This window comes from Pristiophorus japonicus, chromosome X, assembly GCF_044704955.1.
Source record: "Pristiophorus japonicus isolate sPriJap1 chromosome X, sPriJap1.hap1, whole genome shotgun sequence".
NCBI classification, from domain to species: domain Eukaryota; kingdom Metazoa; phylum Chordata; class Chondrichthyes; family Pristiophoridae; genus Pristiophorus; species Pristiophorus japonicus.
Genome location: NC_092010.1, coordinates 36,657,540 through 36,670,071, shown reverse-complemented (window position 1 = coordinate 36,670,071; position 12,532 = coordinate 36,657,540).

Genomic DNA, 12,532 nt, shown 5'->3' with positions numbered 1-12,532 from the left:
CCTTGTGTCTATTTTGGGAGGTGGCAGCTCAGTACTTGTTTAGTCTGAACTGTGTAGGCTTTCCAATTGGCCGGGACAAAGCTTCCCCCTGTGAGTAAATGTCGGGGCCAGGGAGGTGACGACCCAAATGTACAATACAGTGACAGCCAAGGGTGATGTGCCATAGACGTAGTTTGACTCTTTACTCATGTTGCCCGAGGTCATGCAGGAAGCATTCCACCTCTGTGGAACAGAGTCGCCACATTAAAAACTCATCTAAAAACAACAGCATTCCAGACACTCATTGAATCTTTCTTGTGCTCTGACCCTCTGTCCCTGCCCCACCACCCCCCAGACTTGTGTATTTCACACATGAGACAGACATCATCACTCACAAGTGACATATGCAGTACAAAGAATTGTAAGGGACGTATCTACCTGTAGCGTCCAGACTTCACTATTATCTATTTATATTTGTGACATTTAGTAAATAATATTATTTATGTTTTTTCTTCATTTTGCACTGAGCTACAGTACTGTACTATATGCTCAAGGGGAGTCTGGAGTGGTGAGTTCTCAATCCAGGCATCAGAATGACACTCAGTAATTCCCGTTCTATTGAAATCCTGGGCCAACCAGAACCATTCCTGGAAACTTAGTTACAGATTGTCCAGGTTTCATCTGCAGCAATAATAGCAATAATTTTTTTTTCCCCCAGGGATGAATACGAATGCCATACCTCACACTCAATGTTGGATATATATATATATATATATATATACACACAGGAGTAGTGGAATCCATATTATTTTCTTTCACTATACTCCCCCTTATAAACAAACTAACAAAAGCAAGCTGAATGAGAGAGTGGTGTAGTGACACTGAATGGGACCCTTGTACTGAATCACAGAGTACTCACTGGGATGGATTCAGTACAGGTTACAGTAAAGGCCAAACTATGGTAACATTCCGAACACAGCTTTCACACTGGACCTCAATGCAATGGTCTCAGCCATTGTGCGATTTGCTGGGGATTATGTCGTGTGTGACCGACCGGTTGGGAGCAGGAAAACAAACCCCTTCTGGTTAACTCTGTGTCAGGCAGTGTGCCACATATTGCAAAACAGATGTGATTGTGTTATCTGCCCTTGCGCAGGTGTGTTTTCAGTGAACATCTGGATTGTGCTCGTGTCTGACACACTTGTGGCAATAGATGGTGATTGAAAATGCCACTGGTTTAAGATGGGGACATGGAAAACAATCTTTTTTTTGTACATGGCAACTGACTGCCCATATTGGACTGGAAAATAAAAAAGTGGCAAGTCAGTCTGAGAGATCAGACGAGAGGTCAGGTCTTTCAAACACAATTTCAGTGCTGGATCTGGGAGGAGGGGATGTGCTTGGCCTCTGGCCTTTCACCTCTCGGAACCAATGTCCAAATCCCCAGACAAAGGTGTCTGCTGAAGGTCTCTATTGACTGAAAGGCTGAATGGTTAAGAACATTTTTAAGAATTTATGAATTATCTGTAGAGGAGGGAGTTCCAACCAGTATGTTACAGCCCTGGAAAAGCCAAAATAATTTGAGATATCAAACCCTGCAAAGGGCCCCTGTCAGAAGGTAGGCGCTCAATAGCAGCTTTATTTAAAGTCCCACCCATCGCACTCGAGACGGGTATTGTGGGCTTTGACAGTAAGTACAGCAAGCAGCCCTCCACAAACACTTGTCTTTTTAAACAAGTGTCCAGTGTTCAATTTGCCTCCCTCTCCCATGTGTGTATGTAGCTAATGGTGAAAGCTGATAATTTTATGAATATCATTCCGGCGGTATACAAGAAGCATTAACTCCCTGCTCCAGAGCGCTGGTGACAATAGTCAGTATGGCCAGGGCCCTTAGATGAACTTCTCGACGTATGTGAACACTTTGGGATCTGTTCAGTCCTTGACTAGTGTTTCCACAATTGGAAATGCTTCACGCCTACACCCACACACCCATCCTCTCTCTCACACCCCTCCACTGTCTCTCTCTCACACACACCCATCCTCTTTCTCTCTCACACCTCCACTGTCTCTCTCTCTCACACACACACCCATTCTCTCTCTCTCACACCTCCACTGTCTCTCTCTCTCTCTCTCTCACACACACACCCATCCTCTCTCTCTCACACCTCCACTGTCTCTCTCTCACACACACCCATCCTCTCTCTCTCACACCTCCACTGTCTCTCTCTCTCTCACACACACACACACCCATCCTCTCTCGCACACCTCCACTGTCTCTCTCTCTCTCTCTCACACACACACCCATCCTCTCTCTCTCTCACACACACACCCATCCTCTCTCTCTCACACACCTCCACTGTGTCTCTCTCTCACACACACACCCATCCTCTCTCTCACACACCTCCACTGTCTCTCTCTCACACACACCCATCCTCTTTCTCTCTCACACCTCCACTGTCTCTCTCTCTCTCTCACACACACACCCATCCTCTCTCTCTCTCACACCTCCACTGTCTCTCTCTCTCACACACACACCCATTCTCTCTCTCTCACACCTCCACTGTCTCTCTCTCTCACACACCCCTCCTCTCTCTCTCACACCTCCACTGTCTCTCTCTCTCTCTCACACACACACCCATCCTCTCTCTCTCTCACACCTCCACTGTCTCTCTCTCTCACACACACACCCATTCTCTCTCTCACACCTCCACTGTCTCTCTCTCTCTCACACACCCCTCCTCTCTCTCTCACACCTCCACTGTCTCTCTCTCTCTCTCACACACACACCTATCCTCTCTCTCTCTCACACCTCCACTGTCTCTCTCTCTCACACACACACCCATTCTCTCTCTCTCACACCTCCACTGTCTCTCTCTCTCTCACACACCCCTCCTCTCTCTCTCACACCTCCACTGTCTCTCTCTCTCTCTCACACACACACCCATCCTCTCTCTCTCACACCTCCACTGTCTCTCTCTCTCTCTCACACACACACCCATCCTCTCTCTCTCACACACACACACCCATCCTCTCTCTCTCACACCTGCAGTCTCTCTCTCTCTCTCACACACACACCCATCCTCTCTCTCTCACACCTCCACTGTCTCTCTCTCACACACCCATCCTCTCTCTCTCACACCTCCACTGTCTCTCTCTCTCTCACACACACACACCCATCCTCTCTCGCACACCTCCACTGTCTCTCTCTCTCTCTCACACACACACCCATCCTCTCTCTCTCTCACACCTCCACTGTCTCTCTCTCTCTCTCTCACACACACACCCATCCTCTCTCTCTCACACACACACACCCATCCTCTCTCTCTCTCACACCTCCACTGTCTCTCTCTCTCATACCTCCACTGTCTCTCTCTCACACCTCCACTGTCTCTCTCTCTCTCTCACACACACACCCATCCTCTCTCTCTCACACCTCCACTGTCTCTCTCTCACACACCTCCACTGTCTCTCTCTCTCTCTCTCACACACACACCCATCCTCTCTCTCTCTCACACACACACCCATCCTCTCTCTCGCACACCTGCAGTCTCTCTCTCTCTCTCACACACACACCCATCCTCTCTCACACCTCCACTGTCTCTCTCTCTCACACCTCCACTGTCTCTCTCTCTCTCTCACACACCTCCACTGTCTCTCTCTCTCACACACCTCCTCTCTCTCTCTCTCTCTCTCTCTCACACACACACACACACCCATCCTCTCTCTCTCTCTCTCTCTCTCTCACACACACACACACACACCCATCCTCTCTCTCTCACACCTCCACTGTCTCTCTCTCACACAAACACACACCCATCCTCTCTCTCTCACACCTCCACTGTCTCTCTCTCTCACACACACACCCATCCTCTCTCTCACACCTCCACTGTCTCTCTCTCTCTCACACAAACACACACCCATCCTCTCTCTCTCTCACCTCCACTGTCTCTCTCACACACACACCCATCCTCTCTCTCTCACACCTCCACTGTCTCTCTCTCTCACACACACCCATCCTCTCTCTCACACCTCCACTGTCTCTCTCTCTCTCTCTCACACACACACACACACACACACACACACACGGTGACCCAGCAACAGATTTTGTTTCAGCTCACCACTGAATAAACACAGAGTGGGAATGGAGGGAAAATATCCCATTCTCAAACACTATCAACCTTCACTGAAAAAAAAATCAAAATCAATATTCAAAAACAATAATTTAAGAGTCAACATGGAAATGAGACCAGTAGGATCAGTCATTTACACAGAAACCGGACTGGTCTGCATATGGAAGAACCCATTCCTTATTCCTTTTACCTAAAGGAACACCCTTTTATATGACCACGTTTGCTGTTGAGACTGTTTTATAATGTACAGTTTTTTTTGTGACTGAAAGTTCATTTGTTTCTATATATTTTTAGGACCAACAACCTTTCTAAAAAGAAGCTATTAAAAGAGAGAACCTCTCTGAATCATGCTGTGACGGGTGTTGTAATGCAAGTGCAACTGTAGAATATATTGTGAGTTAAATAAAGTCACATTATACTGAGGAACAAGTGGAGGCTGGGGGCTCAATATTTTGAATGTTTTTCTTTGTGTCTTGTGTTCATTTATCTCAGTGACCACCGACACAGGTATAAAGAGGGGAGGGGTTAGAAAACTCCCCAGTGTCAACTGTGGCTCCGTGAACTTGAGCACAAAAAAATCTAGGCTGACACTCCAGGGCAGTACTGAGGGAGCGCTGGGCCGTCTTTTGGATGAGACATTAAACTGTCTGCCCTCTCAGGTGGATGTAAAAGATCCCATGGCACTATTTTGAAGAAGAGCAGGGGAGTTGCCCCCGGTGTCCTGGCCAATATTTATCCCTCAATCAACATAATGACCAGATAATTTTTTTGTTATCACATTGCTGTTTGTGGGAGCTTGCTGTGTGCAAATTAGCTGTAACGTGCTTTGAGACGTCCGGTGGTTGCGAAAGGCGCTATAGAAATCCAAGTCTTTCTCCCTTGTGTGGCTCAGTAAATAAATGAGCATTTGGGGAGATCTTTGGATGCAGTCGGAAGCCACTTTGGAGGAGTTATTGGATACAGTTCTAGCTCTGGAACAAGGGCACACTGTTCACCCATTCCTTCTCTTGTATCTCAGAGGCTGCACATCCCATTGCCCTATCTGGCTCTGGGTGTTTGTTTATTCCGTGAATGTGTGGGATATTTACAACTACCTGCTCCAAGAGGCAGAGTAGCTGAAGGGACCCTCGAGAATAATCTAAAGACTTTTTATGTTTATCCCATTTCTATAATAAAGATTTTGGGGGAGAAATGTGGTTGTGCCTCAGTTGGGGCGGTGTCCCAGGCGGGGTGGCAAATGGTTCGCGTCTGGCGCCACAAAATTTGGGCCCGGAGTTTGGAGCGGGGCACCAAGGAAAGCGTTCCACGCGTCTTTTAGGGCGCTAGGGCTGAGCAATGGAAACTCCCGAGCTAAACAGCCGGCCTCGGAGCACCATAACAGGCCTGGGAGGGGAAAAAACCCCATCAAAAATATTCCCAATACATAGCTCACGCCACCACAACCTAAATCGCAAAAAGAAAATGTTAAAAATCCATCACACTTACCCGAGCTTGACATCACTTACCTCACTGCAACCGCTACAGCTCGGACCGCCCGATTTTACAGGCGGACCCAGCAGGGGGCGCTCTATGAAGCAGCCAAAAATTGAACCGGTGTCCCACAGCAGCTCACCTCTGCCGGGCAGTAATGCTCCACTCTCCGTCAATACTGGCACCAAATGTCCCGGCGGGGCGCTGGAAGCTGGATGTGCAATCTGCTACCATTGCTGACCCGCCGGGGCGGCAGAAGACCGAAAATCCAGCCCTGTGTATTGGAAGAAAGACTGCTACCTGTTCTGTACGCTAAAGATGCTCCTGTTTTCTAAAAACTGAAACATTGAGGGAAGCAATCCATTGTCAAACAATTGTATCAAATAACCTCCATTTCTATAGAGCTCTTCACATAAAGAATGACATCTGAAAACACCTTTACTGTTTTTTTTAAATGAATCTCTTTGCAAAATGTACCTAGATCCTCTAAGGTTATACCACAATTTGTAGCTAATTTGCCATACACACAGGTTTGGGTGAATGCTTAAACTTGTGTGTGCCGTGTTACACTAATGAGGTTTAACCACACTTGGGAATGGTTTGCAAAGCGTAAAAGCTGATGAGAGGATGAGTGCCAGTGGACAACCTTGCCTCACTCTTATTTTGAGAAAAGCATAGTCAGTGAGTCAGCCATCGACACAGAGCTGGAGTACATATCTCGTATAAAATCCAAGATTTGGCCACGTACTCCCATGGCTTCCAGCTTCATCACGAGGGTAGCAGGAATACTCGATCAACTGCATGTTGTAAATTAATGAAAGCAATGTAAATGGGGTTTCCCCAGCATGTAATGCTCTGTGATCTTGTATAAAGCCATAGCCTGCCCTACACATTTCTCACGAGAGCTTAACCCAGCCTTTCTGATTACCGAGTGCATCTCCAAAGCAGCTGATCGGTGTGTTGCCGCCATTTTAAAAGCCACTGGTACCAAATAGTTTTCAAGCTCACTGGGACCCCCTTTTTTTGTGAATGAAAATCACAACTGCACTCTGGAACGCTGAGGGTATGCGTGCCTCAAACACAATTGTATTCTTCAGATGGTCGGCTCTGAAGTGAGTTGATTCCTGGCATTGTTCATCTGGAGCAACTTTTAGGAATCTGACATGAACACTGCCCATACCTACTGCCCAACAACCATTAACTAAGTGGCACAATGTGGAGTCTATTCCTTCCCACTGAAATAGTTCATTAAAGCCTTCAATCTGTGCAGCACGCTTCTGCAGCTTTTCCAACCTCCATGGGTCCTTACTGTAACCTGTTAGATCAAGCCCTAATGATACCCTCACGGGTTTCCAGCATGGATTGAGGATTGGTTAACGGAGAGAAGGAATAAACGGGTCATTTTTGGATTAAGATAAGAACATAAGAAATAGGAGCAGGAGAAGGTCCTACGGCCCCTCGAGCCTGCTCCGCCATTCAATAAGATCATGGCTGATCATCGGCCTCAACTCCACTTTCCTGCCCGATATCCCTGGATTCCCCTAGACCCCAAAAATCTATCGATCTCAGCCTTGAATATATTCAGAGACTCAGCATCCACAGCCCTTTGGGGCAGGGTTGGCAGGCTGTAACTAGTGGGATATCGCAAGGATCAGTGCTTGGGGCCTCAGCTATTCACAATCTATATCAATGATTTAGATGAGGGAACAAAATGTAATGGCCCTGAAATCCTGGCCTTGCCGGGTCTGTACTGAATATGCATGGACCCGGCGAGCCCTTGCAAAAGCCGGTTTCGGCGCACGCGAAAACCAGCTTTTCCGACCCGTCAAGATATCTCTTGACAGATCTTTCGCATCCCCGCAGGAAGGACATCTGCACGGGAGAGATTGGGCTATTTGCCCATCTCTTGCCCAGCGGATGTCCTTCAAACTCTTGCACCTGGTAAAAGCAGACGTATAGCCTACTTTTACCAGCGCAAGAGTTTTAAAACACACAAAAATAAAATGTGTAAACACATTTTTATGTTAAGAACCCTGTCCACTAAGGTATGTTTATTTTAAACCCGATGAAAAGACATTTTTTTTTTAAAATACCCAAAATATTTTTTTTCCTAAAACTTTAATTTCAATTAATTTTTAAATTGTGAGGTGTTTTTTTATTTGTTATGTTGTGTTTGGGTATTTTGGGGGGTTTCTCATTGATAGTAATGAGAACTCGGGGATACGGAGTTCCCATTGCTATCAATGAGAATACTGTACCGTGATTGGTTGCCCAGTCACACGTGACTCCAGCTTCTATGGGCGAACCTCGAAGACGGGGGCGCGCTCCGATGCGCGGGAAGAGAAGGTCTCCCACCGTTATCTAAGGCGCCTCTGGGCCCAACAGGTACTTTTGTAAAAAAACATTTTGGGTCGGAGGCATTCGTCCGAAGGAAGCTTCTGACCAGAATTTCAGGGCCATTATATCCAGATGGGAATGTAAGTTGTGAGGAGGATGCAAAGAGACTTCAAGTGGATATAGACAGGCTAAGTGAGTGGGCAAGAACATGGCAAATATATTACGTGGAGAAATGTGAAGTTATCCACTTTGGTAGGAAAAATAGAAAAGCAGAGTATTTTGTAAATGGTGAGAGATTGTGAAATGTTGGTGTTCAGAGGGACCCGCTGTCCTTGTACACCAATCACTGAAAGTTAACCTGCAGGTACAGCAAGCAATTAAGAAAGAAAATGGTATGTTGGCCTTTATTACAAGAGGATTTGAGTATAAGAGTAAAGACGTCTTACTGCAATTATACAGGGCCCTAGTGAGACCACACCTGGAGTATTGTGCACAGTTTGGGTCTCCTTACCCAAGGAAGGCTATACTTGTCATTGAGGGAGTGCAACGAAGGTTCACCAGACTGATTCCTGGGATGGGGGGATTGTCCTATGAGGAGAGATTGAGTAGACTAGGCCGGTATTCTCTAGAGTTTAGAAGTATGAGAGGTGATCTCATTGAAACATACAAAATTCTTACAGGGCTTGACAGGGTAGATGCAGGGAGGATGTTTCCTCGGGCTGGGGAGTCTAGAACCAGGGGTCACACAGTCTCAGGATAAGGATTCGGCCATTTAGGACTGAGATGAGGAGAAACTTCTTCACTCAGAGGGTGGTGAATCTTTGGAATTCTCTGCCCCAGAGGGCTGTGGAGGCTCAGTCGTTGAGTATATTCAAGGCAGAGATCGATAGATTTTTGGATATTAAAGGAATCAAGGGATGTGGGGACAGTGCAGGAAAGTGGAGTTGAGATAGAAGATCAGCCATGATCTTATTGAATGGCGGAGCAGGATCGAGGGGCCGAATGGCCTGCTCCTGCTTCTTACGTTTCTTGGAGAGGTACTGGACAAGTCAGTTATTGGCAGCAGCCCAGAGAACCCTTTTAAGCATGACTGATGGCAGGCCTTGGCGAATGGAAACATTATTTAGAATCATTTTTGAATATTAGCATGGGAAGTGAGTTGGTTTAAAAAGTGCTAAAAATTTGCTCCTTTAAAACTGTTGACCATAAAAAGAACAGCTTTATTTTTCAGAGCTGTGAAACCGCAGTTTGGGATTATTACCTTTAGTAGTGTGCTTTGACATCGCTGAAGGCAACAACTTGCATTTAGATAGCACCTTTAACTTAGTAAAATGTCCCCAGGCAACACCAGTTGTTACTGCATAAGCCACATTAAATAGTTAACAGATTATAACTAGTTCACAATATATAGGTTAGCCGCATCAGAACGGAAGAGACAATTACATAGTATTTACAGCACAGAAACAGGCCATTCGGCCCCTCAGGTCCATGCTGGTTTATGCTGCTCCCTTCCCTCTTCAACTCACCCAGCACCATATCCTTCTCTACAAAGTCGTCTTATTCTACACTTTTCACACAGGGACCGAGAGCACCGCAAGACCAGTTCCCTGGTCTAGAAAAAGGCCAACACTGCGCATACTGGAAATCTGAAATATTAACTAAAAATCTGGAATAGTAACAGAAAATCTGGAATATTAATGTGCTAGTGATCAAAATTCAGTTAGATTTAGGGTCATTATGGAAAAGGACAAAGATAGACCAGGAATAAAGGTTCACAATTGGGGGAAGCCAATTTTGCTAAGCTGACAGGTGATGTAGCCAAGGTGGACTGGAAACAGCTACTTGAAGGTAAATCAGTGACAGAGCAGTGGAAGGCATTCAAGGAGGAGATCCGCAGGGTTCAGAGCAAGTATGTTCCCTTAAATAAAAAGAGTCGGACTAACAAATCTAAAGCCCCCTGGACGTCGAGGGACCTACAGGGTAAGATAAAGAAAAAAAGGGAGGTTTATGACAGATACCGAGGGCTCAATACTGCAGAATCTCTAGAGGAGTATAGAAAGTGTAAGGGGGGAAATTACAAAGGAAATTAGAAAAGCAAAGAGAGAGCATGAAAAAATGTTGGCAAGTTAAATCAAGGAAAACCCAAAGATGTTTTATAAATACATTAAGAGCAAGAGGATAACTAAAGAAAGAGTCGGGCCTATTAGAGACCTTAAAGGTAATAATCTGTGTGTGGAGGCGGGAGAAGTGGGTATGGTTCTTAATGAATACTTTGTGTCTGTTTTCACAAAGGAGAAGGGCGATGCAGACATTGCAATCAGGGAGCAGGAGTGTGAAATATTAGATGAAATAAACATAGTGAGGGAGAAAGTATTAAGAAGTGGATAAACCCCCAGGCCTGGAAGAAATGTATCCTAGGCTGTTAAGAGAAGCAAAAGGGGAAATAGCAAATGCTCTGACCATCATTTTCCAATCCTCTCTGGCTACAGGTGTGGTGCTAGAGGACTTCTAACGTTGTACCTTTGTTTAAAAGGGGAGAAAGGAATAGACTGAGTAATTATATTAATTCAGTAATTATTTTATATAAATAAAAGTTGTTGTTGTAATTATAGATCAGTCAACCTAACCTCAGTGGTGGGAAAATTATTGGAGAAAATTTTGAAGGACAGGATAAATCTTCATTTGGAAAGGCTCGGATTAATTGGGGACAGTCACCATGGATTTGTTAAGGGAAGGTCATGTCTGGCTAATTTGATTGAATTTTTTGAGGAGGTAACAAGGAGGGTCGATGAGGGTAGTGCATTTGATGTAGTGGAGATGGATTTTAGCAAGGCTTTTGATAAGGTCACAGTAGGCTTGTAAAAAGGGAACAGCAATAATCATGGGTGATTTTAACCTCCATATTGATTGGACAAATCAAATTGGTCAGGGTAGGCTTGAGGAAGAGTTCATAGAATGCATAAGGGACGGGTTGCTTGAGCTGTATGTAACGGAACCAACCAGGGGGCAGGCTATCTTAGATCTGGTCCTGGGTAATGAGACAGGATTAATAAACAATCTCCTAGTAAAAGATCCCCTCGGAATGAGTGATCATAGCATGATTGAATTTCAAATTCAGATAGAGGGTGAGAAAGTTGGATCTCTAACCAGCGTACTAAGCTTAAATAAAGGAGACTATGAAGGTATGAGGGCAGAGTTGGCTAAAGTGGACTGGGAAAATAGATTAAAGTGTAGGACGGTTGATGAACAGTGGTGTACATTTAAGGAGATATTTCATAACTCTTAAGACAAATATATTCCAGTGAGGAGGAAAGGTTGCAAAAGAAAAGATAGCCATCCGTGACTAACTAAAGAAATAAAGGACGGTATCCAATTAAAAACAAGGGCATACAAAGTGGCCAAAACTAGTGGGGGGGGACAGAAGATTGGGAAGCTTTTAAAAGCCAGCAAAGAATGACTAAAAAAATGATTAAGAAAGGGAAGATAGACTATGAAAATAAACTAGCACGAAATATAAAAAGAGATAGTAAGAGTTTCTACAGGTATATAAAAAGGATAAGAGTGAATAAAGTAAATGTTGGTCCCTTAGAGGATGAGACCGGGGAATTAGTGATGGGGAACATGGAGATGGCAGAAACTCTGAACAAATAGATTGTATCAGTCTTTACGGTAGAGGACACTAAAAATATCCCAACAGTGGATAGTCAAGGGGCTATGGGTGGGGGAGGGGGGAGAGGAACACAATCACAATCACAATCACTAAGGAGGTGGTACTCAGTAAGATAATGGGACTAAAGGCAGGTAAATCCCCTGGACCTGATGGCTTGCATCCCAGGGTCTTAAGAGAAGTAGCAGCAGGGATTGTGGATGCATTGGTTGTAATTTACCAAAATTCACTGGATTCTGGGGAGGTCCCAGCAGATTGGAAAACTGAAAATGTAACGCCCCTATTTAAAAAAGGAGGCAGACAAAAAGCAGGAAACTATAGACCACTTAGCCTAACATCTGTGGTTGGGAAAATGTTGGGAGTCCATTATTAAAGAAGCAGTAGCAGGACATTTGGAAAAGCATAATTCAGTCAGTCAGAGTCATGGATTTATGAAGGGGAAGTCATGTTTGACAAATTTGCTGGAATTCTTTGAGGATGTAATGAACAGGGTGGATAACGGGGAACCAGTGGATGTGGTATATTTGGACTTCCAGAAGGCATTTGACAAGGTGCCACACAAAAGGTTACCACACAAGATAAATGTTCAATGGATTGGGGGTAATATATTAGCATGGATAGAGGATTGGCTAACTAACAGAAAACAGAGAGTCGGGATAAAAGGTTCATTCTCGGATGGCAATCAGTAACTAGTGGGGTGCTGCAGGGATCAGTGATGGGACCCCAACTGTTTACAATCTATATTAACGACTTGGATGAAGGGATCGAGAGTAACGTAGCCAAATTTGCTGACGATACAAAGATGGGAGGAAAAGCAATGTGTGAGGAGGACATAAAACCTGCAAAAGGACATAGACAGGCTAAGTGAGTTGGCAAAAATTTGGCAGATGGAGTATAATGTTGGAAAGTGTGAGGTTATGCACTTTGGCAGAAAAAAATCAAAGAGCAA